The following is a 26,745-nucleotide window of genomic DNA, read 5'->3' as shown; positions in this document are numbered from 1 at the left end:
CTGGGCCCCAAAAAAAAAAAAAAGGTCAGACATACTTTCTGCAGCGCCTGCCCAGGGAGGCTCATTGTTGTTTTGTCCATAACAATGTGCCCTCCCAGATTATTAAAAGTGCAATAATCACCATAAACTGTCTTGTCTTTGCGCAGCTCCTCTTCCCTGGGCTAGTTCGTTCACAGCTCTATTAGCTCATGCAGACTTGGCCGCACAAAGTCAAGAAGGAAAAAATAAATAATTTTGTCTTGGCATTCGGTCTTTCAAACAAGGCTTGAATGGTTGCACTGCCAATCCAACCTGTACATTCTCCCTACTCTCTAGATCTGCGGGCTAGCACTGGCTACTTCCAGCTATGGCTCCCTTCAGGATAAGCCCTGCAGCCCACCCATCTGAGTGTATTATCCACACTTGTTTTTTTCCTTTGAATAGCTAAACTGCTTCCTATCCATGTGTAGTGTTATCACTTGTTCTGGTTTATCTGATGCAACACTGGTTTATGACTTGCTCATCTGGAAAAAATAAATGGAAAATCACTTTCTACAGGTTTTGTCCTTTTCCATGGTTTCCGTTCCCCAGCAAAATTACCTTATCCAGTTTACTTGCTCCTGCCACATTCCTTTTTCCAATGCATGTCAGTGAGGCACTGAACCATTAAACTTATTTCCTTACGCATCTATAGATGACATCACTCAGAAAGTCATAAAGATTAACCTAAACTCGTTGTCTCTATTACGTTATTCCACCACAGTGCTTCCAAAATATTTTAGAACCACAACCTTATTTTTTGATGAACAAGCTTTTGCAACCAAACTAGCTTTAATGGACATAATTTTTTAATATAATACTAGCAATTATTTGTAAAAGTCACAACCTTGACCAAATCCCTTCATTACTGGACTGTGGCCAAGATAATGGTCTTCCCATAAAAGTGGCAGATGGTAAACTGCACAGGAGTCTGGAGCAGGAACACTTTTCAGAGTGAGGGGCTGGCTTGTGCATATGTTCCCTAAAACTCAAGGCTTCTGAAAAATGTTGGTGTAGATTCAAGTTATTTTCGCAAATTTGGGAGGCACCCTCTGAAGCAGAGAATGGGCCAAGGCCTCATATCCCTTTTTGAGTTAAAATGAGGACCATTGGTGCACTGTGGTCACCATAGATGTGTATGTATATATATATATATATATATATATATATATATATATATATATATATATATATATATATATATATATATATATATATATATATATATATATATATATATATATATTCACTGAAAAAAACACAGGTTTCAGGGACTTTATAGTTAGTAAGATTTTTCACTCGAACAAAACCAGAGAAATTCGGACGTTATAGTTAGTTGAGCAATGCACTGCTGATGACGTCACATATTACATCATTTAAGACAGGGTCAGTGACATGACGGATGACATCTCAAATGACATCTCTGATGGTGGTAACTGACTCGGACTAACCAGGCCTCGATCCAGTGCTATGCTGAAAGACACTTAGAATACAGTAAAAACACCTACATACACTAGAGTACACAATGGTGATTGGCAGGACCTCCCCTGTAAGGCCGTAGTACATAATAGGACATGGGGATTAAAACTACCTCTAACTCAGAGGTGCAGAAACAGGCAAGAGAAGTGCAGAAAGAAGCAACAGAGGTGCCGAAAGAGGCAAGAGAGGTGCAGAAAGAAGCAAGTGAAGTGCAGAAAAGGCAAGAGAGATGCAGAAAGAGGCAGGAGGAGTGCAGAAAGAAGGAAGAGAAGTGCAGAAGGAGGCAAGTGAGGTGCAGAAAGAAGTTAGAGCAGCGCAGAAAGAACCAACAGAGGTGCAAAAAGAGGCTAGAGGGGTGCAGAAAAGGGTTAGGGAGGTGCACAAAGAGGCAAGAGAGGTACTGAAAGAGGCAGGAGGGGTGAAGAAAGAAGGAAGAGAAGTGTAGAAATAGCAACAAAGGTACTGAAAGAGAAGAGCAAAATCAGGCAGGAAAGGTGCAGAAATGGGGAACAGGGCTGCAGAAAGAGACAAGAGGGGTGCAGAAAGAAAAAAGAACGGTGCAGAAAAAGCAAGAGCAGTGCAGAACGAAGCAACAGAGGTGCAAAAACAGGCACAAGCATTTACAATGCAATGGTCTCTGCATTATTAAAGGTAGAGCTATTGGCATTGCTCATGACTTTTTTTTTAAAATCATAAATAAATGGCATTGTCATTTACATTTCCAATAGCTTAATCGTTAAATAAATGACATTGTCATTTACAATGCCAATAGCTTAATTGCTCGCAAATGCATGACTTATTGCATTTACGCCCACACAGAGCCACACACACAAAGCCACCCCCACACACACACACACACAGAGCCACCCACACAATTATTCATATAGAGCCACCTACACAGAGCCACTCTCACACAGACAGAGCCACCCACACATAGAGCCACCAACAAAAAAAGCTATCCACACAGAGGTACACACACACACACACACACACAGAGCGCCACACACACACACACACACAGACAGAGCGCCACACACAGACAGAGCGCCACACACAGACAGAGCGCCACACACACACACAGGCAGAGCGCCACACACACACACACACAGGCAGAGCGCCACACACACACAGAGCGCCACACACACACACAGAACGCCACACACACACAGAGCGCCACACACACACAGAGCGACACACACACACACAGAGCACCACACACACAGAGCGCCACACACACAGAGCGCCACACACACAGAGCGCCACACACACACAGAGCGCCACACAGACACACAGAGCGCCACACAGACACACAGAGCGCCACACACACACACAGAGCGCCACACACACACACACACACAGAGTGCCACACACACACACACACACACAGAGTGCCACACACACACAGAGCGCCACACAGACAGAGCGCCACATACACACGCACACAGACAGAGCGCCACACACACATACAGACAGAGCGCCACACACACACAGAGCGCCACAGACAAAGCGCCACACACACACACACAGAGCGCCACACACACACACACACAGAGCGCCACACACACACAGACAGAGTGCCACGCACAGACAGAGCCACGCACAGACAGAGCCACGCACAGACAGAGCCACGCACAGACAGAGCCACGCACAGACAGAGCCACGCACAGACAGAGCCACGCACAGACAGAGCCACGCACAGACAGAGCCACACACAGACAGAGCCACACACAGACAGAGCCACACACAGACACACATCTTCTCACCTGCACAAAGGAAAGGACAAAAATGCACACAGGCTTCGATCAAACACCTTCCAGATTAACTGCCCAGACTGCAGCAGCACGCACAGCTTCAGACCCAGCACTTACCCACCAAATACACTTCCGCCACAGAAGCAGCACTGGCTGGTGAGACTAGCCAGCAACCAGGGTAAAACCAGACAGAGCAGATGTTCTGAAGTGGCCGCTACCCACAAGACAAGGAAGCCATCAATTTCCAGGAAATGGGTCACCAAGACTAACTATTAGTCAGTCAAAGCTCTAGCCTGTAGAAGGGCCAATCCAAAAACCACTTGTAACCCAACCGTGTCCTCTCACAGCCCTCACAGCCCACACAGCCCTCACAGCCCACACAGCTCTCACAGCCCACACAGCTCTCACAGCCCACACAGCTCTCACAGCGCACACAGCCTACACAGCTCTCACAGCCCACGCAGCTCTCACAGCCCACACAGCTCTCACAGCCCACACAGCTCTCACAGCCCACACAGCTCTCACAGCCCACACAGCTCTCACAGCCCACACAGCTCTCACAGCCCTCACAGCCCACACAGCCCACACAGCCCTCACAGCCCACACAGCCCTCACAGCCCACACAGCCCTCACAGCCCACACAGCCCTCACAGCCCACACAGCCCACACAGCCCACACAGCCCACACAGCCCTCACAGCCCTCACAGCCCTCACAGCCCTCACAGCCCTCACAGCCCACACAGCTCTCACAGCTCACAGCCCACACAGCTCTCACAGCCCACACAACAGGGGGCAGGAATGCAAGCACACCGGAACAGGGGGCAGCAAGCACAACGAGGGAATAGGGGGCAGCAAGCACAACGAGGAAACAGGGGGCAGGAAAGCAAACACATCAAGGGAACAGGCACAAACAGGGGGCAGAGGCACAGGGGGCAGGAATGCAAGCACACCTGAACAGGGGGCAGGAATGCAAGCACAACGGAAGAGGGGGCAGGAATGCAAGCACACCGGAACAGGGGGCAGGAATGCAAGAACACCGGAACAGGGGGCAGCAAGCACAACAAGGGAACAGGGGGCAGGAAAGCAAGCAAATCGAGGGAACAGGCACAAACAGGGGGCAGAGGCAAGAAAAAGCGAGCACAAACAGGGGGACGGAATGCAAGCACACCGGAACAGGGGGCAGGAATGCAAGCACACCGGAACAGCAACTAGCACGCTGAGCTGTCAAACTAGGATATAAACAAGTTGCATGGAACGAGCAGATGTGGTCTGTAACAAGCCAATCAACTCCACTCTTCGACCAATGAGAGCTGCTTTGAGAAAGCTCGAGGGTGTAAACGGAGCGAGCTTCTTGAAAACATACCCTAAGGGGGCTACGCTGGAACCCTGGATAATGCCCCGCCCTGGACAAATAACTTCTAGTAACAACCACTCCACACCCACAGCTCTCCACCCCCTCACCGGCCTGCGCTTGTCCACAGGTAGCAAAAGAAGACAGAAGAAATCGGAAACATCAGCATAAAAGAAAACGATAATAACACTGAAGAAACTCACCAGGTAAGGGAAGAGGAATGCTGGTGACATCATATTGTATATGAAATAAGTGAGGCAGAGAAAAGGAGCTGCTGACCGGCGTGGATTGCGTGAGGGCAATATTTGGACCCCTGTGGTCTGCATTAAAGTTGAGTCTTCCAGGCAGTGTGGGGTGAAGTTGGTCCCAGCTAGAGTTTGAGGATGAGCCCTCAGTAGTGTGTGTGAGTATAATTATTGTTTAGACTCTGCAGTATGAGGTGAGCTTGAGTCCTGGCAGCAGTTTGGGGTGAGGGTTGGTCCCAGCTGCGGTTTGAGGTGAGTGTGAGGATGAGACCTCTTTAGTTTAATGCACAAGCGTAATAAGATTTGGACACCAGTGTGCGGTAAACTTGAGCCCTTCGTGCAGAGTTGGGTGAATGTTGATGCCACTTACATTTTGGCTGAGTGTGTGACTGAGACCCCTGCAGTTTCCTTGAGTGCGACATTTGCACCTGTGCAGCGTGAGGGTGAGCCCTCTAGTTTGCGTTGGTGTGATGCATGTCTGGACTCTGCAGTGTGAGGTGAGCTTGACTCCTGTCTGCGGTTTGGGATAAAGGTTGGTCCCAGCTTACAGGCTGGTGCGTGCAGGGCTCGACAAATCCGAAAAATTGTACTAGTCCTGCAGGTCTAGTACCATGGAAAATCCCCTTGACCTGACTGCAACCCACTTGACCTCCGTCTCTGAAAACAGAGCAAAAGTGACAAGATAACAAGATTTAAAGGCATCTTTATTGCTCATTCCCTTTATGAGCAATAAAAGTGCCTTTAAATCATGTTATCTTGTCACTTTTGCTCTGTTTTCAAAGACCGGGGACAAAAGTTAGTTTGACTTCCTACTCGCCAGAAAGGGCGAGTAGGACCTAAAAATAGCTCGTCCTGATCCATTCTCCCTCGCAAATGCGAGCGGGCGAGTGGATTTGTCGAGCCCTGGGTGCGAGTGTGAATCAAACCACTGCCCCTTGGTGTGTGTGATATTTGGAGCCCTTGAGAGGCGCTTGAGCCCCGGCTGCAGCAGTTAGCGTCAGTGCGATTCTACAACCCCAGCAGTTTGCCGCCCAAAGTAGGGACAAGAGTGTGGCAGAAAGTGCTAGAAGGTGGATCCGTGGCGCTCGAGCCAGGCAGCGTCAAACAACAGTTGTGTTGTCACGCAGGCTGCGGGCGCCACCGTAGCCCTCCGGGAGCAGGTACAGCTCTCAGGGTTTTGCGACTGCCGGGTTCTCCTTCAACGGTTTATGCTTATTTTATAGCGATTATATTTAATGTGGTTTTCCAAGCACCCCTTAGTATGAAAAAAAAAAGAACCCACAGCAATTCTATTTCCGTAAAACATGGCTCCGTCTCCTGCACCTGACAGGGACACGAAGGGACGGCGTGGGGGGTGGGGAGCGGCAAGGTGAAGATAAAATCTCGCATGAATCGGTGGAGCAGACCGGAAAATATTGGTGAAAATTAAAGCAAGAACAAGAAGGTGGGGGCACAGTGAAAAGGAGAATGGGATATGGGGAGGAAAGAGAGAGAGAAACACAGGAATGGATGAAGGGAAGAGAGCAAGAACAGAAGGGCTAAAGGAACAAGTGAGTGCGAGGTAAAATATATCATGAGCATGCAGCACGGCAAAGAATACATGGGTAGAGGGAAGGGGGGCTAGAGCGGGACAAAGGAGAGCTGCGGAGGGAAGGGGTGCACAAACAGGGAGTCAGAGGCAAGAAACAACGGCAAAAACAGGGGGGCAGGAAAAACGGCACAAACAGGGGGCAGGAAAAACGGCACAAACAGGGGGCAGGGGCACGAAGAACGGCACAACAGTGGAGCAGAGGCTTACCTCATGTCCTCGGTAGACGCTGCTCGAGAAGCAAAATGGCGGCCGGTAACTCTGAAAATTTTCGGATTCGGGGGCGTGTTTTGCTGTTCTGAGTCACTGATGATGTCACCATCGAAAGAACAGCAAAACTTACGCCCCCGAATCCGAAAAAGACGGAGCTTCTTTCGAGGGACAGCTCTCTCCTCCAATGGCTGGCCTCCGTTTAGGAAGCCAGCCAATGAAGGAGAGACAGAACAGAGAGGAGGGTTAAACCGCACTACTAAAGATCATAAAATCTCCGACTTCCGGCTGGCAAGCCAGCCTTCGGTCCGAGACCTAAAAAACAGGAGAAAGAACTGCATAATGAACCAACAGTTGTGCAAAAAGAGGCAAGAGGGGTGCAGAAAGAGATAGGAGAGGTGCCCAAAGCGGCAAGAGAGGTACAGAAAGAGGCAAGAGAATTGCTGAAAGAAGCAACAGATGTGTAGAGAGAAGCAAGGGAACTGCAGAAAGAGGAGAGTGAGGTACAGAAAGAAGCAAGAGCAGTGCAGAAAGAACCAACAGAGGTGCTGAAAGATGCACAAAGGGTGCAGAAAGAGCAGAAGAAGTGCAGAAAGAGGCAACAGAGGTACAGAAAGAGGCTAGAGAGGTGCAGAAAGAGGCAGGAAAGGTGCAGAAACAGGGAACAGAGGTGCAGAAAGAGAAAAGAGAGGTGCAGAAAGAGAAAAGAGATGCAGAAAGAGGAAAGAGAGGTACAGAAAGGGGCATAAGGGGTGCAGAAAGAAGGAAGAGAAGTGCAGAAAGAAGCAACAGAGCTGTAGAAAGAAGCAAGAGAAGTGCCTAAGGAGGAAAGTAAGGAGTAGAAAGAAGTTAGAGCAGCGCAGAAAGAACCAACAGAGGTGCAAAAAGAGGCAAGGGGGTGCAGAAAAAGGTAGGAGAGGTGCAAGAGAGGTACAGAAAGAGGCAGGAAGGGTTATGTTATGTTATGTTAAATTAATTTATTGAGCGCACTAACACCATTAGGTTCCTTGGCGCTATACAGAGGGAGCAGGGAGGAGAGACAGAAAATAACATAACAGAGGATGACAGCTAATAGTACGCTTCAGTGAAAAGGTGCGTTTTAAGGGAGGATCTGAATCTGGAGTAGGGGGAGGACAACCTAAGAGAAAGGGGTAAGGAGTTCCAAAAAGACGGGGCTAAGAAAGAAAACCTAAGGCCACTGTGTTTCTTCCGCTTGAATCTAGGGACAGAAAGTAGAGCCATTTGAGATGACCGAAGGGTGCGGGAGGGAACATACGGATGAAGCAAGGAAGAGATGAAGGAAGGGCAGTGACCAGTGAGGGATTTGGAAATGATGCAACCAAGCTTGAATTTACAGCGGGCAGAAACCGGAAGCCAGTGGAGACTTTTTAGAAGAGGTTGAACATGTTGATCCCTGGGTTGATGGTAAATCAGGCGGGCAGCCTGATTTTGGATCAACTGGAGTCTCCTGATTTGGTATGCAGGAATGCCTACGTATAGTGCATTTGCGTAGTCAAGCCTGGACATGACTAACGCAAGCAGGGCCAAAATAAGGGCATCGGTGGTAAGTAGGCGGGAGATTTTGCATATTTTCCTGAGCTGGAAATGGCTGGAGGAAACTACTGCGCTGATCTGGGGTGTCATAGATAGATCGTTACTTATGACAACTCCCAGACTTTTTGCTGAGTTGACGGGACAGGGGGGGCTGCCAAGACTGGCAGGCCAAAAGGAAGAGTGCCAGGGATTGGAGGGCCCCCCGACAAGCACCAACTCAGTCTTGTCGGGGTTAAGTTTCAGATGGTTTGTGCCCATCCAATCACTGATGAAACAAAGGGTGTTTTGGAAAGTAGAAATGGATTCATCACTGGAGTCAATAGTGAAAACCAGTTGAATGTCATCCGCGTAGTTGAACGCGGAGACATTGAATCGACGGAGGGAACGGATTAGGGGGACCAGGTATAAATTAAAAAGGAGAGGGGATAAGGAGGAGCCTTGCGGGACACCACAGGTCAGCTCGACTTGAGAGGCAGAGAACTGGGACAGCCTGACAGCTTGATGGCGATGGGTCAGGAAAGAGCGCACCCAGTCCAGGGCAGTGCCCTGGATGCCAGCCTCTCTGACACGGTCGACCAAAATATCATGGTCGACCGTGTCAAAGGCGGCCGACAGGTCTAGAAGAACCAGGGCCTGACAGGTGTTAAGGTCGGCGCCCCTGCGTAGTTCGTCCATCACAGAGAGGATGACTGCTTCTGTGGAATGCGCAGGTCTAAACCCAGCCTGCTGGGGGTCCAAAACACAAGAGTCTTCTACAAAAGAAGTAAGGGTTTGAGTAACATGGGACTCCAGGACTTTGCTAAGGAAGGGGAGGAGGGAGATAGGGCGATAGTTGCTCATGATGGACGGATCAGCCGTAGGTTTTTTCAGAATGGCGACCACCTCTGCCCGTTTGAAGGATCCCGGGACCACCCCCATGGTTAAAGAGTTGTTTAAAAGGGCTAGAGGGGGGTCCGGGCAGGAAGTGAAAGCTTCTCGCAGGGCCGAGGGGGGGCAACAGTCGCTGGGAGAGCCAGACGAGACTTTGAGCAAAAGGGGGAAGAATGAAGGAAGAGAAGTGCAGAAAGGAGCAACAGAGGTGCTGAAAGAGGCGTGCACAGTGCAGAAAGAGCAAGAGAAGTGCAGAAAAAAGCAACAGAGGTACAGAAAGAGGCAAGAGAGGTGCAGAAACAGGCAGAAAAGGTGCAGAAATGGAGCACAGGGGTTCAGAATGAGGCAAAAGAAGTGCAGAAAGACGCAAGAGGGGTGCAGAAAGAAGCAAGAGCAGTACAGAAAGAGGCACAAGAACTGCAGAATGAACTAATAGAGGTACAAAAAGAGGCAAGAGGGGTGCAAAAAGAGGTAAGAGAGGTGCATAAAGAGGCAAGAGAATTGCTGAAAGAAGCAACAGATGTGTAGAAAGAAGCAAGAGAAGTGCAGAAAGAGGTAAGTAGGGTACAGAAAGAAGCAAGAGCAGTGCAGAAAGTATCTACAGGGGTGCTGAAAGAGGCACAGAGGGTGCAGAAAGAGCAAGAGAAGTGCTGAAAGAGGCAACAGAGGTACAGAAAGAGGCAGGAAAGGTGCAGAAACAGGGAACAGAGGAGCAGAAAGAGGCAAGAGAGGGGCAGAAAGAGAAAAGAGGGGTGCAGAAAGAGAAAAGAGGGGTGCAGAAAGAGGCAAGAGAGATGCAGAAAGAGGCAGGAAATGTGCAGAAAGAGGCAGGAAAGGTGCAGAAACAGGGAACAGAGAAGCAGAAAGAGGCAAGCGAGGTGCAGAAAGAGAAAAGAGAGGTGCAGAAAGAGAAAAGAGGGGTGCAGAAAGAGAAAAGAGGGATGCAGAAAGAGGCAAGAGAGATGCAGAAAGAGGCAAGAGAGGTACATAAAGAGGCAGAAGGGGTGCAGAAAGAAGGAAGAGAAGTGCAGAAAGAAGCAACAGAGCTGTAGAAAGAAGCAAGAGAAGTACATAAGGAGGAAAGTAAGGAGTAGAAAGAAGTTATAGCAGCGCAGAAAGAACCAACAGAGGTGCAAAAAGAGGCAAAGGGGTGCAGGAAAAGGTAGGAGAGGTGAAAGAGAGGTACAGAAAGAGGCAGGAAGGGTGAAGAATGAAGGAAGAGAAGTGCAGAAAAGAGCAACAGAGGTGCTGAAAGAGACGTGCACAGTGCAGAAAGAGCAAGAGGTGCAGAAAAAGAAACAGAGGTACAGAAAGATTCAAGAGAGGTGCAGGAAAGGTGCAGAAATGGAGAACAGGGGTGCAGAAAGAGGCAAAAGGGGTGCAGAAAGACGCAAGAGCAGTGCAGAAAGAGGCACGAGAACTGCAGAATGAACCAATAGAGGTACAAAAAGAGGCAAGAGGCGTGTAGAAAGAGGTAAGAGAGGTGCATAAAGAGGCAAGAGAATTGCTGAAAGAAGCAACAGATGTGTAGAAAGAAGCAAGAGAAGTGCAGAAAGAGGCAAGTAGGGTGCTGAAAGAAGCAAGAGCAGTGCAGAAAGTACCTACAAAGGTGCTGAAAGAGGCGCAGAGGGTGCAGAAAGAGCAAAAGAAGTGCAGAAAGAGGCAACAGAGGTACAGAAAGAGGCAAGAGAGGTGCAGAAAGAGGCAAGAGAGGTGCAGAAATAGGCAGGAAAAGTGCAGAAACAGGGAACAGAGGAGCAGAAAGAGACAAGAGAGGTGCAGAAAGAGAAAAGAGGGGTTCAGAAATAGGCCAGAGAGATGCAGAAAGAGGCAAGAGATGTACAGAAAGAGTCAGGAGGGGTGCAGAAAGAAGGAAGAGAAGTGCAGAAGAAGCAACAGAGGTGCAAAAAGAAGCAAGAGAAGTGCATAAGGAGGAAAGTAAGGTGTAGAAAGAGGTTAGAGTAGCGCAGAAAGAACCAACAGAGGTGCACAAAGAGGCAAGAGAGGTACAGAAAGAGGCAGGAGGGGTGAAGAATGAAGGAAGAGAAGTGCAGAAAGGAGCAACAGAGGTGCTGAAAGAGGCGTGCACAGTGCAGAAAGAGCAAGAGAAGTGCAAAAAAAGCAACAGAGGTGCAGAAAGAGGCAAGAGAGGTGCAGAAAGAGAAAATAGGGGAGCAGAAAGAGGCAACAGATCTGCAGAGAAAAGCAACAGATGTACTGAAAGAGGAAAGTGAGGTGCAGAAAGAAGCAAGAGGTGCAGAAAGAGGCAATAGAAGTGCAGAAATAAGCAACAGATGTGCAGAAAGAGGCAAAAGGGGTGCAGAAAGAGGCAAAAGGGGTGCAGAAAGAGGCAAAGGGAGTGCAGAAAGAAGCAAAAGAGGTGCTCAAAGAGGCAAGAGGGATGAAGAAAGAGGCAAGAGCAGTGCAGAAAGAGGCAAGAGAGGTACAGAAAGAGACAAGGAAGGTGCAGAAACAGGCAGGAAAGGTGCAGAAAGAGGGAAGAGAATTGTTGAAAGAAGGAACACAGGTTTAGAAAGAACCAAGAGAAGTGCAAAAAAGGCAAGTGAGGTGCTCAAAGAGGCAAGAGGGATGAAGAAAGAGGCAAGAGCAGTGCAGAAAGAACCAAGAGAAGTGCAGAAAGAAGCAACAGGGGTGCTAAAAGAGGCAGGAAGGTTGCAGAAAGAGGCAAGAAAATTACAGAAAGAAGCAACAGAGGAACAGAAAGAGGCAAGAGTGGTGCAGAAAGAGGAACAAGCGGTGTCGAAAGAGGCAAGAGTTGCACAGAGGAAAGAGGGGCACAGAAAGAGGAGAGAAAGGTGCAGAAATAAGCAACAGATGTGCTCAAAGAGGCAAGAGGGATGAAGAAAGAGGCAAGAGCAGTGCAGAAAGAACCAAGATAAGTGCAGAAAGAAGCAACAGAGGTGCTGAAATAGGCATGAAGGGTACAGAAAGAGGTAACAGAAGTGCAGAAAGAAACAACAGAGGTACAGAAAGAGGCAAGAGCGGTACAGAAAGAGGCAAGAGTGGTACAGAAAGAGGCAAGAGTGGTGCAGAAAGAGGGACAAGAGGTATAGAAAGAGGCAAGAGAGTTACACAAAGAGAGAAGAGGGGTGCAGAAAGATGCAGGAGGTGCAGGAGGGGTGCAGAAAGAAGCAAGAGAAGTGACGAACGAGGCAAGAGAAGTGCTGAAAAAAGCAACAGAGGTTTAGAAAGAACCAAGAGAAGTACAAAAAGAGGCAAGTGGGGTGCAGAAATAAGCAAGAGCAGTGCAGAAAGAAGGAAGAGAAGTGCAGAAGGAGGCAAGAGAATTGCTGAAAAAAGCAACAGAGGTTTAGAAAGAACCAAGAGAAGTGCAAAAAGAGGCAAGTGGGGTGCAGAAATAAGCAAGAGCAGTGCAGAAAGAAAGAAGAGAAGTGCAGAAGGAGGCAAGTGAGGTGCAGAAAGAAGTTAGAGCAGCGCGGAAAGAACCAACAGAGGTGCAAAACGAGGCAAGATGGGTGCCGAAAAAGGTAGGAGAGGTGCACAAAAAGGCAAGAGAGGTATAGAAAGAGGCAAGAGCGGTGCAAAAAAAGAAGAAAAGTGCAGAAAGAGGCAAAAGAATTGCTGAAAGAAGCAACAGAGGTGTAAAAAGAAGCAAGAGAAGTGCCAAAAGAGGCAAGTATAGCGCAGAAAGAAGCAAGAGCAGTGCAGAAACAACCAACAGAGGTGTAGAAAGAGGCAACAGAGTTGCACAAAGAGGGTATAGGGGTGCACAAAGAGGCAAGAGGGGTAAATAAAGAGGCAAGAAGGGTGCAGAAAGAAGGAAGAGAAGTACATAAAGAAGTAACAGAGGTGCTGGTGGAAGCGCAAAGGGTGCATAAAGAGCAAGAGAAGTGCCGAAAGGCAACAGAAGTACATAAAGATGCAAAAGAGGTGCAGAAACAGGCACGAAAGGTGCAAAAAGAGGGAGCAGGGGTGCAGATAGAGGCGTGAGGTGCAGAGAGAGAAAAGTGAGGTCCTGAAAGAGGCACATGAGGTGCAGAAAGGGGCAAGAGATCTGCAAAAAAAAGCAACAGAGGTGCTGAAGGAGGCAGGTGGGTGTAGAAAGAAGCAAGAGAGGTACAATAAGAGGCAATCGAAGTGCAGAAAGAAGCAACAGAGGTGCAGAAAGAGTCAAATGTGGCGCAGAAACAGGCAGGAAAGGTGCAGAAAGAGGAAACAGGGGTGCAGAAAGAGGCAAGGCATGTGCAGAAAGAGAAAAGAAGGGTGCAGTAAGAGGCAAGAGATTTGCAGAAAAAAGCAACAGAGGTGCTGAAAGAGGTGCTGGAAGAGGCAAAAGAGGTGCAAAAAGAGGGAAGAGAGGTGTAGAGAGAGGCAAGAGAGTTGCACAAAGAGGGAAGAGGGTGCAGAAAGAGGCAGGAGGGGTGTAGAAAGAAGCAACAGAGGTGCCGAAAGAGGCAAGAGATGTGCAGAAAGAAGCAAGTAAAGAGCAGAAAGAGGCAAGAGAATTGCTGAAAGAAGCAACAGAGGTTTAGAAAGAACTAAGAGAAGTGCAAAAAGAGGCAAGTGAGGTGCAGAAAGAAACAAGAGCAGTGCAGAAAGAACCAACAGAGGTGCAAAAAGAGGCAAGAGGGGTGTAAAAAGATGTAGGAGAGGTGCACAAAGAGGCAAAAGAAGTATAGATAGAGGCAGGATGGGTGCAAAAGAACCAACAGAGGTGCAAAAAGTGGCAAGAGAGGTGCAGAAGGAGGCAAGAGAGTTGCAGAAACAGGCGAAAGGGGTGAAGAAAGAGGGAACAAGGGTGCAGAAAAAGGCAAGAGGGATGCAGAAATTCAGAACAGAGGTGCAGGAAGAAGCCAGAGCAGTGCAGAAAGAATCAACAGAGGTGCAGAAAGAGGTAAGAGGGGTACAGAAAGAGGCAAGTGAAGTGCCGAATGAAGCAAAAGAGGTGCAGAAAGAACCAACAGAGATGGAAAGAGGTAAGAGGGGTGCAGAAACAGGAAAGGGAGGTGTAGAAATAGGCAAGAGAGTTGCACAAAGAGGGAAGAGAGGTATAGAAAGGGGGAGGAGGTAACAAGAGCGGTAGTTGGCCCCAAGGACATCCTTGGGGGCCAACTACCCCTCCTAATACGTACAGTAAGTCCCACATACCAGGATTGCTAAGTTCTGATAGCAGGCCACGCCCACTTTGCCCACCACTCTGCAAACGCACTCCCTGGCCGCTCACCCTCCTACTGACGCCAGTGCCTGCAGCGGTCACAACACCGCTAAATTTATTTTCCACAAGGAAGTTTCCTCCGACACCTCTCAAATACCTCCCAGCGGCACACCAGAGGACGAGCACAATAAGGATTTATTGTGTCACAAAACAAAACAGAACAACGCGTTTCGGCAAAGTCTTTGTCAAGTTCAGGAGATATTCACATGTAGATACATGCAAAAATATCCTAAAATGTATAGTAGTTATTGAATAACTTGTGTGTATATATATATATATATATATATTACCTACTGGCGGTAGCCAGTAGGTATATATAGTTAGGACCTGTTTCCATAGGAAATCCCCAACATTCTATTGGGAATACCTTTGGCCCTGGTTGATGAATCTTCGCAAATTTCTCAAAGAAGATGGCTCGCTCCGCTCCGCTCCTTCCCTGAAAATTTGGGGGGGATTCGTCAAGTGGGGGCTGAGAAAAAAGGGGGGTCCCAAAACGTGTTTTCCCCATGTTAATTTCCATAGGACCTTTAGACTCGGCTACAGCTTGAACCACTGAAGGGAATTACACCAAACTTGTCAAAATAGTAGTGTCTGGTACGCAGATCACGCTTTTTGTAAAATCGTGTAAATCCCTCCAGTGGTTCCTGAGAAAATTAAAAGACAAACAAATTATATATCTATAAGCGCGCACCCCCGCGATTTTTCAAAAAAAAAATGTGGGCGGGGGGGGGGGCTTGGGGGGCTTCTCTCTTTTATTTTGGTCTGTTTTATTTCAATTTCGAGGGTGCTTACCCCCGAGATCACCGCCGCGGCCCGAGCCGTCTCATAATGGCTGCCGCAGCCGCCTGGATGTGGGCGGGGCCGGGAGGACTTAGTTTCCGCTTCCCCCTGCCTGGGGGAAGCCTTTGATGTGTCCGCGTCCGTAGATTGACAAGCAAATGTGCGCCCAGACTCCTGGCTGACAAATGTTTCAGTTATGCCAGCGCCTTAGTTATTCTGGAGATGGGAGTGCAGGGGAGAGCGGGTATGTGCGGGTGATGAAAGATAGCCGCCCTTGGCCTCGAGGCGGTGGGAGGGCATGCGGCAGCCTGGAGCGTGCTGTGGAAGCATGCACTGTGGCAGCAGCTTTTGTGCCCGCACTGGAGAAGTGTGAGCAGAGACTAACCCAGCCAACTATCCACACTGCTCTGCACTAGAAAACAAGATGCCTTTTATTGCAATGACTTGTGAATGCTCTGAATAGAACTACCACATAAACGTTGTGTTGCACGTCCTTGACAACTCCTTAGACTTGTCTGGATGTGTGATCCGTGCGTAAATTTGACATGTGTAAATTATGACTTTTTTCATGTACAGAAAAGCTTTTCCAATCAGCCTCAAGATGCATGTCTAAGACTAAATGAAACGTGCACACGCTGTCTTAACGCAAACTTTCACCTGTTTGCACAGATATGAACGCACATGCTTACACGTTCCCACTCACACCCACTGCTTTCTATTTCTACATAATCCCCGCTCCTCTTATTTCACTGCATTAACTCTGACGAACAGTCATTGAACCCAGTCACTCATCTCTAAATAGCTCACTTTGGGTATGAACTTCTTTAATTATTTCCTGGTATACTTAGAAGTTGCCCTTGACTAATTATCCATTTTAGGTTGTCCTCCTGGTTTCTTTTATTGGGCATCAGTTGCTCACCGTGAACAATTACAACATTCCTGTCAACAAAAGCATTTGGGTTATCTCTGTTGTGTGCCAACGAGAAAAATTACAAGCTGATCATCCTTCACGTTAAAACTTGCCACTGTGATTACCTCCAGGTAAATTATGGGCTAAAATGATTATATAACCACCAATGATGTACATTAAATTACGTGAGGGACAAAGAATGGATGTGCATTTCTATGACCTTGCACATAATGGCTATCTACAATACGTTTTACTGTATAGAAACTCTTGTGATTCAAGAGTGCATGTTTGTAAATTTATGTGTATGTTCAAAGACTTTGTATTGGAGAAAAGTAAGGAATTATATATATATATATATATATATATATATATATAATTCCTTAAAATCAGGGGAAAAAACAACCAATACAAAAAAAAAAAAAATATATATATATATATATATATATATATATATATATATATATATATATATATATATATATATATATATGTATATATATATATATATCTCTCCAAGCTCCCAAAAATCCTGAGAATACCCAGCCGGGTTCCAGGAAGAAAAAGCACTCACAAGCACGGCTCAGCTCGTTTCACAGGGCAGTTTATTTAAAGACAGACGCGTTTCGGGAGAGCCCTCCCTTTCTCAATGTTTTCATCTGACAAGACGTGCGCAGCGCCATTATGAATGTTTTCAAAACATTACAAAAACAAACAAAGGACTAATTCTTGTTCGCAGCACAGGGTGCCATCTTGGAATGTATAAATGTAACATATATTGCACTAGATTACTAGTAAGTGTACCACATCCAAATACTGCCGTGTATCGGCTACCTTGTTGTCTCAAAAACAAAACCAAATACTGTATAAATATAGTACATTGCATGGCTAAGACAGCAAAATGCTGTTGGGAATTACCCAACCTGCGACATAAACACAAAACTAAAATGTGATCAGGTCGGACATAATCTTGCCGTGGATCGGCAATTGCAGCCCCAGTGCGGACTGCCAAAACATTCGATGTGGTCAAAAACTAAAGCAAGTCATCTAGTTCAGTCTCAGTGGTGATGAAAACATCCATCACACAACAAAAAACAAAAAACAAAAACACTCAAAACAATTCCAGAAAGTATTGCACAAATAATCAAACTGTAAAGTCTATGTTGGAAACTCAGTATTCAACTAAACAGAACTCATAGCACAATAATACACACAGCTAACCCAAATGAGAGGCCAGTTCTTCTCCCATATTTAAGCCTCCAGGTGCTTTAGTCCCCAGGTCAATGATGTACCGGGACTCAAGTCTCCTGAGTGTGAGCAATCTATTGCCCCCTCTAGGATTCTCTTCGACTTGGTCCAAACAAAAATACCTAAGAAGGTTCCTATCACTGTTATGTTTTAAGGAGAAATGCCGGGCCACGGGATACGTAAAGTCCTTGTTCACAATGGCCCGCATGTGTTTCAATGTTCTCAACTTAACAGGATTAATGGTACTCCCAACGTACCGTAACAGACAGGGACACATTAGGCAATAGACAACAAAGTCAGAATGACATGACATAAACTTTGTTATTCTCCTCCCATCCTTTTTACCCGGGACTTGGTATGTTAATGTCCTTTTACTTGAAGCACAGGCTTTGCATTTTCCACAAGGGAAAAAGCCTTTGGTGTCTTTCAAAGTTCCTAATGGTTTCTTCATGAATGGTAGGTAGCTCTGAACTATTTGATCTCTAAGAGATCTGGCCTTTCTGAATGTGATAAGTGGGGTGTTGGGAATATCAGGCCCTACGATTTGATCCGATTTTAAGATGTGCCAATGTTTGGACAGAATGGATCGCAGTTTGAACGAGTCAGCAGCATATGGTGTTATGATGCGAAATTTGCCTTCAGTATCGGGGCCTTTCTTCTTGGCAAAGAGACTAGCACGTGGTATTTTCCTAACCCTATTGAGGGTGTCTTGCAGAAGGGAAGAGCTGTAACCTCTTGTTAAAAATCGTTCCATGCATTCACCAGCTGCTTTCTCGAAGTAAGTGTTTTGGCTGCAATTGCGCTTTAACCGCAAAAACTCCCCGTATGGGATATTGTTAATCAATTTACGAGGATGGCCGCTGGAAGCGTGTAAAACGCTATTGCCGGCCGTGGGCTTGCGGTAAAGTTGTGTGCAAATGCGTCCCTCACTGACACTAACTTCTAGGTCTAGGTAATTGACCCTGTCCCTACTGATTTCACTGGTAAATCTCAGATGGTACTCGTTTTCGTTGAGCAGTTGGATGTATTGGTTAGCTTCCTCAACCGTACCATTCCACACCAGGAACAGATCATCTATGTATCTGCTCCAGGTAACCACCTTGGTGTTCCATGTGGCAAGTCTGGGGGCCCAGGCTACCTGCTCCTCCCACCAGCCGACGAAAAGATTCGCGTAGCTGGGGGCGAAGCAGGAACCCATGGCCGTACCAGAGAGTTGGCGATACATAGTGTCCTGGAAGAGAAAGATGTTATTGCGCAGACAAAATGAAATAAATTCCAAAAGCATCTTATCATGCATTGCATATTTGAGTTCTTTTTTGCTCAGGAAATATTCCACTGCATGTAACCACTGTTCATGGTCAATACAAGTGTATAGACTTGTTATATCCAGGGCAATCAAGATATAAGATGATTGCCACTCCAACCGTTCCACCTTTTCAATGAAATCAGTGGTGTCTCTGATATATGATCTTAGGGACAGTACAAAATTAAACAGGTGGTGATCCAAGAATTTCGACAGATTTTCAGTCATCCCTCCCATGGACGAAATTATGGGCAGTGGCGGCTGGTGACATTTGAAAGTGGCAGGGCGTAAAATGAAAATCGTACTGCAGACGACAGACAAGCAATGCAAACAGGCTGCTCAGACAGCTACAACTAATTGAGCCTCTTCTACTGGCGCACATTAGCAGCTCAGACGGCTCTGCGCCTCTGCCAGCCAGCGACAAACTACAGGTGCATCCACAAAGCTGCACACGTACAGGCGTCCAATTTACTTCACGCATTGTTTCAGCACCAAACCAATTGAAATATTCTTTGCAATCTATTACGCATTTTTTTATTGTATGCACGGTTCATTAAACAACATTGAAATTTCAGCTTCGAATAATAGTAACCCACCACATTATCTGAATGAACAAAAAGCACCGTTAACCACATTTGCTAAAGCTTTGCACGGGCGCACTACACACTTAAAAGATGGATTCTGTTTACTTATTGTTGTAAATGCCCACCTACGCAGCTATAAATCGCGCTGCATCGCGCTAGTCCAATCGTAACTTTTTAAATAAATACGCAGCCAGAACTCTTAAAACAGCAATCACTGAATTTTAATGCACAATGTGGTGATCTCGTGCTTCAGCAGCAACATTAACTAGGCGCCAACCATCACAACGGCCCCGTTAATAACAGACTGACTCGGAATAATAAAATAAAACCATCATAACAGCCCCGTTTTTAACAGACTGACTCAGAATAATAAAATAAAACCATCACAACAGCCCCGAATAATAAAATAAATGTAAAAAAACGTACCTTGGCTTCCATCTCTGACTGCGGACTCGAGTCCTGTCCCGAGACTGCAGACTGCCGCCATCCTGGATTTCAAATGCCTCGTCGTCAGAGTCGTCACGTCACTAAAGGCTGCAGGCAGCCTCCCTCCCCTCCATGGCAGCCGGCGCTGATTGGTTCGGCCGGCTGCCCTAAATACGTCATTCCTTCTTGTCTCCATGCTTTAGAACAGAGAGTGGGAGGAGGCAGGGGGGAGCGGCTTGCCCACTGTTGCTAATACTGTCTGTTGGACAGCCTCTCAGGCTGTCCAAACAGTCCGTATTCACAACAGTGGGCAAGCCACTCCCCCAAGCCACTCCCCCCTGCCCTGACTGAGGCTCGACTCGTAAACAGGAAGTAAGTTTGCTGACTGCGTTCTCGCCGTGCAAGAAGGGCAGACAGAAACAAATGGTAGTTATAGATAAAATAACTACTATTTGTTTCTGCCTTCTTCTCGCACGGCGAGAAAGCAGGGGGGGCGGCGCCCAAACGCCCCCATGGTAAAACCGCCACTGATTATGGGTCTTCCTGGGGGTTCCTTGATGTCCTTGTGAACCTTGGGTAGATGGTAGAAACAAGGTAATATGGGATTCGTAGTTTTTAGAAACAGATACTCCTCCAGGTCTAGCATTTGTTTATCATACCACTTCTTCAGTAAGGTATGAAGATCGTTGATGCTGGTAGAATATTCCTGTTTTTTGATCACAGCATAACAGGAAGTATCCTGAAGTTGGCGCATGGCTTCTGCAACATATTTGGGCCTCGACATGATCACAATGTTGCCTCCCTTGTCTAAGGGTTTGCATACGATGGTTTTGTCCTCCATGAGTGAATTGATAGCAGATTGTTGCTCTTTAGTGGTATTGTATTGCGTCTTCTGGTTGCTTTGTGTGTTTCTTAGAGTCATCAGATCCCTGGTGACCACATCTGAGAAGACGTCAATAGGATCCACCGCTAGTTGGGGGACAAATTTGGAGGCCAGCTTAAAGTCACTCTTAGGTGCGACTTGGTCTATGTTGACATTGGCCAGTCTTTGCGTAAGTGTGTTATCCGCTAAACTGGCTTCCATGTCGCCTTCTCTCCTTAAATTGTGTAGTACTTCACAAGCTGTCAAGTCGTTAACCGTGAGGAGGTCCGTTTCCTTACGATTCAATCTTAATTGTTGGGCTTCTTTCGCTGTGGGCTTGGTTTTGTGAAACTTATGCAGTTTGACTTTCCGAATAAATTTGTACAAGTCTATACGCGTTTGCGTATACTCCATGTTTTTATTCGGACAAAAGGTGAGTCCTAGCTTTAACACGGACTCTTCAGCTGGCGTGAGGTGTCTCTCAGAAAGATTAACGATGGTGAGTTGCTCCGACGAGCTCACCATCTTCCTCTCCTCTGACTCCTGGTAACCCTCGCGGTGGTTTTGGTCTGGTTGGTGCCTCTGCCTCTTCCCTTTCCCCTTCCAGCCTCCCCGTCGGGTTTGTCGGCCTCTTCTGGTGGTTTGTTCTTGCCGTCCCTTAGCCAGCTCTCTTGGATGACCGTGAACTCCTGTTGAAAAGGGGTCTGCTGGGCCACTATCTCAGATGCAGATGCCAAGCCAGTTGTTTCATCGCCTGACAATTCACTGGCATTCACGTCGGAGTCTGATGTTTCCACTCTAGTTTCGACATTTGATTTAGGCATTTGTCTTTTTCTTGCCACCTCCTTGCGTGGCTGATCATATTTCTTTGAAAAAGTCAGAACCCTTCCCATGGCGTAGTCCCGCTCATCTCGGTCAAACTTTTCTTGTTTGCGTAATTTGATTTTAGTTTCATATTTTTGAAGTCTCTTCTTCATGTTAGCCCTTAGCGCTTCTTGTTCTTCTTTATCAGTATTTTGTGCTATTATGGTTTCTAATTCTTCAATTTCTTTCACCACTTTGTCGCGATCACTCCAAGCAAACTGGATTAAGATCTCCAGCATGCCTTTACATGAACTGGCTATATGGGCAGCCCAGGCTTCTAGTAGGAGGGGGTCTGGGTTTTCGTATGCAGGGACGGTGAAAATTCTCAGACCTCTAGGTACCCTCTGTACCTCGATGTAACCCTGCAAAGAGGTACCCTCCCACCATTTGCGCAATTCGCGTTCATAGAGTTTTTCCAGTTTTCGGAACTGCGTTGTCAAGGCATTGGGAGTGGTCACGTTAGTGGCTCGTGCCGGTTTGGAAATGTCCGGGTTTTTGTTCTTAAACATCGCCCCAGCTGCGTCTCTGCGCTCTGACATATTGAACATGTTGGAATTATTTGTCTTGTGCTTCAATTGGAGCCTGGTCCCAGGATCCAACGAGTTGCCCTGCTACGAGTCTGCTGCCGGCTTTCGCTAAGCCACCAATGTCAAAGTTCAAACAAACAGATCGGGATTGCCAAATTGTAAAAACGGCTTACCGCTTCGTAGGTCGGCCGGTTAGCTGCAATCCCTGTGATGCTTGATCCGGAGCAAAACAACGTGGGGTTATGCTTCAGACCTCAGTTCACGTTCTCCGGTGGTGGCGGTGCACTCGTGTAATAAAAAATCCGCTCCGTGTTGCACCAACAAAACACGAGTCACTCCAAGGTAGCGGGTGCTGTCTGCCGCGATGGTGCTCGCGGAGAAATATCCAAGCTCCCAAAAATCCTGAGAATACCCAGCCGGGTTCCAGGAAGAAAAAGCACTCACAAGCACGGCTCAGCTCGTTTCACAGGGCAGTTTATTTAAAGACAGACGCGTTTCGGGAGAGCCCTCCCTTTCTCAATGTTTTCATCTGACAAGACGTGCGCAGCGCCATTATGAATGTTTTCAAAACATTACAAAAACAAACAAAGGACTAATTCTTGTTCGCAGCACGGGGCGCCATCTTGGAATGTATAAATTTAACATATATTGCACTAGATTACTAGTAAGTGTACCACATCCAAATACTGCAGTGTATCGGCTACCTTGTTGTCTCAAAAACAAAACCAAATACTGTATAAATATAGTACATTGCATGGCTAAGACAGCAAAATGCTGTTGGGAATTACCCAACCTGCGACATAAACACAAAACTAAAATGTGATCAGGTATATATATTAGCTTTTAAAAAACCAATGAAATTCACTGAAAAAACCATAGGCTATACACTATATATAGTTAGGAATTAGCCTTTAAAAAACCAATGAAATTCACTAAAAAAACCATAGGTTTTAGGCCGTATATAGTTAGGAATTAACATATAAAAAACCATTGAAATTCCTCCTATATAGTTAGCTGGACATTTTATTGATATAAAACCAATGAAATTCGACATATAGTTAGGTGCACTAACTATATATTTCGCGCATCCGCAATCCAATGCTGATGATGTCACATATTACATCATTCATGACATGGTCAGTGACATCACTGATGACATCACTGATGACAGCTCATTTAACATCAATAATTACACCACTGATGATATACTTCATGTGATAATACAATGCACCTCCTTACACTCTAATACACATAGTGTAAAATACAGAGTATCATTTTTGAAACTATTGACACACCAATACCATTTACTACATACCCACTAACTGATTCCTACGTCTACATGCACACTCATTCATTCACCCATAAGGTCATTCGTACATACTGTCACTCATCATTGCAACACTATCATATGCACTCATACACCTATGCAGACACTCACACACTGCCACTCATCCATGGAGTTACTCACACACCTACTCAGTCCTCTAAAGAATCAATCACACTTTGATTTCTTCATCTATACAATTAAACACAGAACAGCTTACATTTTCACAGATATACAAACACATACTTACTCACTTATATATTCAAGTGAATACTCACTTATACAATCAAATCCTTCATCCATACTCTTATACATCCTCTCATTCTTCAATATGTAAAACATATTTAAACTTTACAAAAACACACAGACACTGGATGATGTCATCAGTAATGTCATCAGTGATGTAACTGACCATGTCATGAATGATGTAATATGTGACATCATCAGCATTGGATTGAGGATTCGCGAAATATATAGTTAGTGCACCTAACTATATGTCGAATTTCATTGGTTTTATATAAAAAAAAATGTCCAGCTAACTATATAGGAGGAATTTCAATGGTTTTTTATATGTTAATTCCTAACTATATAAGGCATAAAACCTATGTTTTTTTTAGTGAATATATATATATATATATATATATAGCGAAACGCGGAATGGCGGCAGGCTGGCTGGAAGGAATAAAGCACTGTAACTAAGCACTTATCTTGGGTCTTCTCTTTTGTCTTTGTTGGATTGGGCTCAACGGCTGTCTGGAGTCTGGTGGGCTAATATATATATATATATATATATATATATATATATATATATATATATATATATATCCACCAATGCCGGTAGTTCAGGGCTTTAGCTGTGCGGCGGTCCTTCGTAAAAACCGACGTTTGTATCATATGTTGCAACAACCTTTCTCGATTAAAAAAGTTATTCAGGACACTCCAGGATGCTCAAAATTCTATTTATTTGCAACGAAAAGTCACAAACCGACGCATTTCGCCGTAAGGCTTGGTCACGGACAAAGGCGTCGGTTTGTGACTTTTCGTTGCAAATAAATTGAATTTTGAACATCCTGGAGTGTCCTGAATACCTTTTTTAATCGAGAAAGGTTGTTGCAGTATATATATATATATATATATATATATATATATATATATCAGTTTTATATAGCAGTAACACAGCACAAAGGCACTGGAGAACTTTACTTGAGCACCAGATCACATTGCAGAAGGCCACATTCATATTATTACAAGCACAGTAGATTATGCGATTTGCTCAATATCAAAGGTTGTTGAGACAATGCCGAGACTCTAACCTGGTTCACCAGATCCAAAGCTGCGAGCTCTGGCTATTAGGCCACTTCCATATTTCTCAAGTTATGTGTGTAAGTCATACACAAGTGGTATGGTAGTATATGATCAAGTATGGTGAACACATTCTCAGTTTAAATGGCTTTGCTAAGTAAAACAGCAGCTCACCTGGATGCTTGCTTGACAATACTTGCAACACTTTGTTTTAAAACCGGACTTTGGGACATTGTTCAGTACCTTTGCACTGCTGCACAAACAGGGCTATTAATTTTAAATATTACATAAGGACCAGGGCATTCGCAACCCATTAAAAAGATTGGCTCACGACACGCCAGTGGATCTCGACCTTGTTTGGGAAATGATGCTATAGCGAATATTGCAGTCAAAAAAATTCTAATTCATAGATATGAATAATTTCATAATGGCTAGTGAAATGTATTTATTGCCATGTCAAAGGCATATTCTTTATACAGTGTTGCTCGTTTTCTGCTGCAATTTTACTTTCCTGTATTTACAATGTACTTATGAAGAAAGTCATCTTCTAATATAAAGTTTAAGTATATTCTTTTACCAAGTAATTTTCATTAATCAACGTTTTACTTGTTATCATCAAGAAAGGTAGCGGGAGAAAGGTAGCAGGAATGCACACATCGATACACTGCTTGAAGATCCAAATGACTAAGAAGACACACATCGTGAAAGGAAAAAGCAGATTGCATGGCTGAGACCAGGCAGATTTAAATAAATGAAGAACATAACAAGTAATTGAAGAGATTTTTAAGGTTGTAATGAAGGAAGCAAAGCCGATTAGATAAGCACTGAATGTATGAGAAATATAAGTGTTTGATATGCACCAATCGGCCAAATGTTTTTTCAGTGGATAGTGCCCACTTTTGGCAAAAGACTTGAACCAATTGGGATGAACTTTCCTGAATGTGTATCTTCCTTGTTTTTTGCTGAGCCCTTCTCCAGATCCCTAATTGCCTTGTTCAAGATTGCACTAGCCCTGCTGCCCCAGTCCTGTGTGTGAACCTTGCTCTTTTTCTGCTCTCTTGTCTCTGACCTTCTTGTTATTCCTACACCTCGTATTGGGACTCTCATATGCCAACTGCAGACCAGTATTTTGGAACTGTTCTCCACCCAATCCATTGTTGGACCTCATATCCCTGCTCTCCTTCTGGCACTACGTTAGCTGTGCTTATCCTTGGAGTAGATGTAGAAACCACCATTTTCAACTCAGTTACCCTCTTCTATGCGTAGGCAAAGATACTGCGGTAACAGTATTCTCAAAAGCATCAATTAATGCTCACACCTAATTCCGAATGTACCACAAACTGGAGTAAATGTTTGGAAAGGATCCCTTCAGATAACTAACCTAACCCCAATAACCAATGGACTAGCTATTGACGTTGGCTTCCGGAGTTAAAACCTACTCGCCTTAAATTGCTATAATCGCTAACTAAATGCAATTTCAGCTCAAATCCTAATATTTCTACTTGGGTCCTGCAAATTAACCCAGATTCCTAACCGATTTTCCCATCCAGTCCTGCCCTATAGTCCCCCCGTACCTGCACTCGTCCTCAGGTCCCTTCGTGTGCTTCTGTTTCTTTACTAGCAAGTTTGCGATTAGTTTTAACTCCCAGGAAAGTCCCTGCTATATATCAATAGGCGCTCCCAAACAAGGGGAATTCCTACAACAGTACACTAGCTGCCACTCAAGAACATTCAGCTCAGCAATTGGTTACGTATTTGCGACCGAAGAGGAACCTCGACAGGAACAGGTGGGTCCAAGACAAGGAAGTGATCATCAAAGGCCAAAGATTCCAACCTCACAGTTAAAGTTAAAGGTAGGCAGTGACTGCCAATATTTCCGTAGAGAGTGACAAAAGTGGCCGCCATCTTGGAGCGGTGAGGTTTCTGTTCGTTACAAGGACGACGGCAACTCCGGGGGTCTACATAGGTGTCTGTTGCATGACTTCTGTTTTTTAACAAGAGAAAGTTAGTGTGTCCTATGAAGCGGCTTTTCAAAGCACGCAGAGGTGCAGTATTGTTTAAATTGCTCATCCTATTTAATGTAATATCCCTCGTTCGAGCGCTCTCAACTCGGCAGAAAAATGAGGATGCGATGCAAGCAGCAGACAGGGCTGGAACTGAGAAAACATTACTATGCTAACCACCGTAACCCATAAAGTGATCAAAAAAAGGGCGTGGATTCACGAGGCTGGAGTTACGAAAAGCAGTCTGACAGTCAATTTACATATTTTTTTTATTTCAAGCACAAACAAACTCTGTCATGAAGAAATAAGCAACAAGAAGAAACGAGACAGTACATTTGTTCTGCCTTAATTG

General features: G+C 45.6%; 1 protein-coding gene across 1 annotated transcript in view; it reads right to left on the bottom strand.

Moving 5' to 3' along the window:
- Positions 1–26,099, bottom strand: part of NFKB2 (nuclear factor kappa B subunit 2) — a 256,667-nt gene extending 230,568 nt beyond the window's left edge. The window contains exon 1 of the mRNA XM_086922228.1: positions 25,965–26,099. The gene's annotated coding sequence lies outside the window, so the exon portion shown is untranslated. The remainder of the gene's footprint in view (positions 1–25,964) is intronic.
- Positions 26,100–26,745: the final 646 nt, after the last annotated feature.

This window comes from Lissotriton vulgaris, chromosome 5 (assembly GCF_964263255.1).
Source record: "Lissotriton vulgaris chromosome 5, aLisVul1.2, whole genome shotgun sequence".
In the NCBI taxonomy this organism is placed as follows: domain Eukaryota; kingdom Metazoa; phylum Chordata; class Amphibia; order Caudata; family Salamandridae; genus Lissotriton; species Lissotriton vulgaris.
Note: the sequence above shows the minus strand (reverse complement) of the source record. Positions and strands in the feature narration are given on the sequence as shown.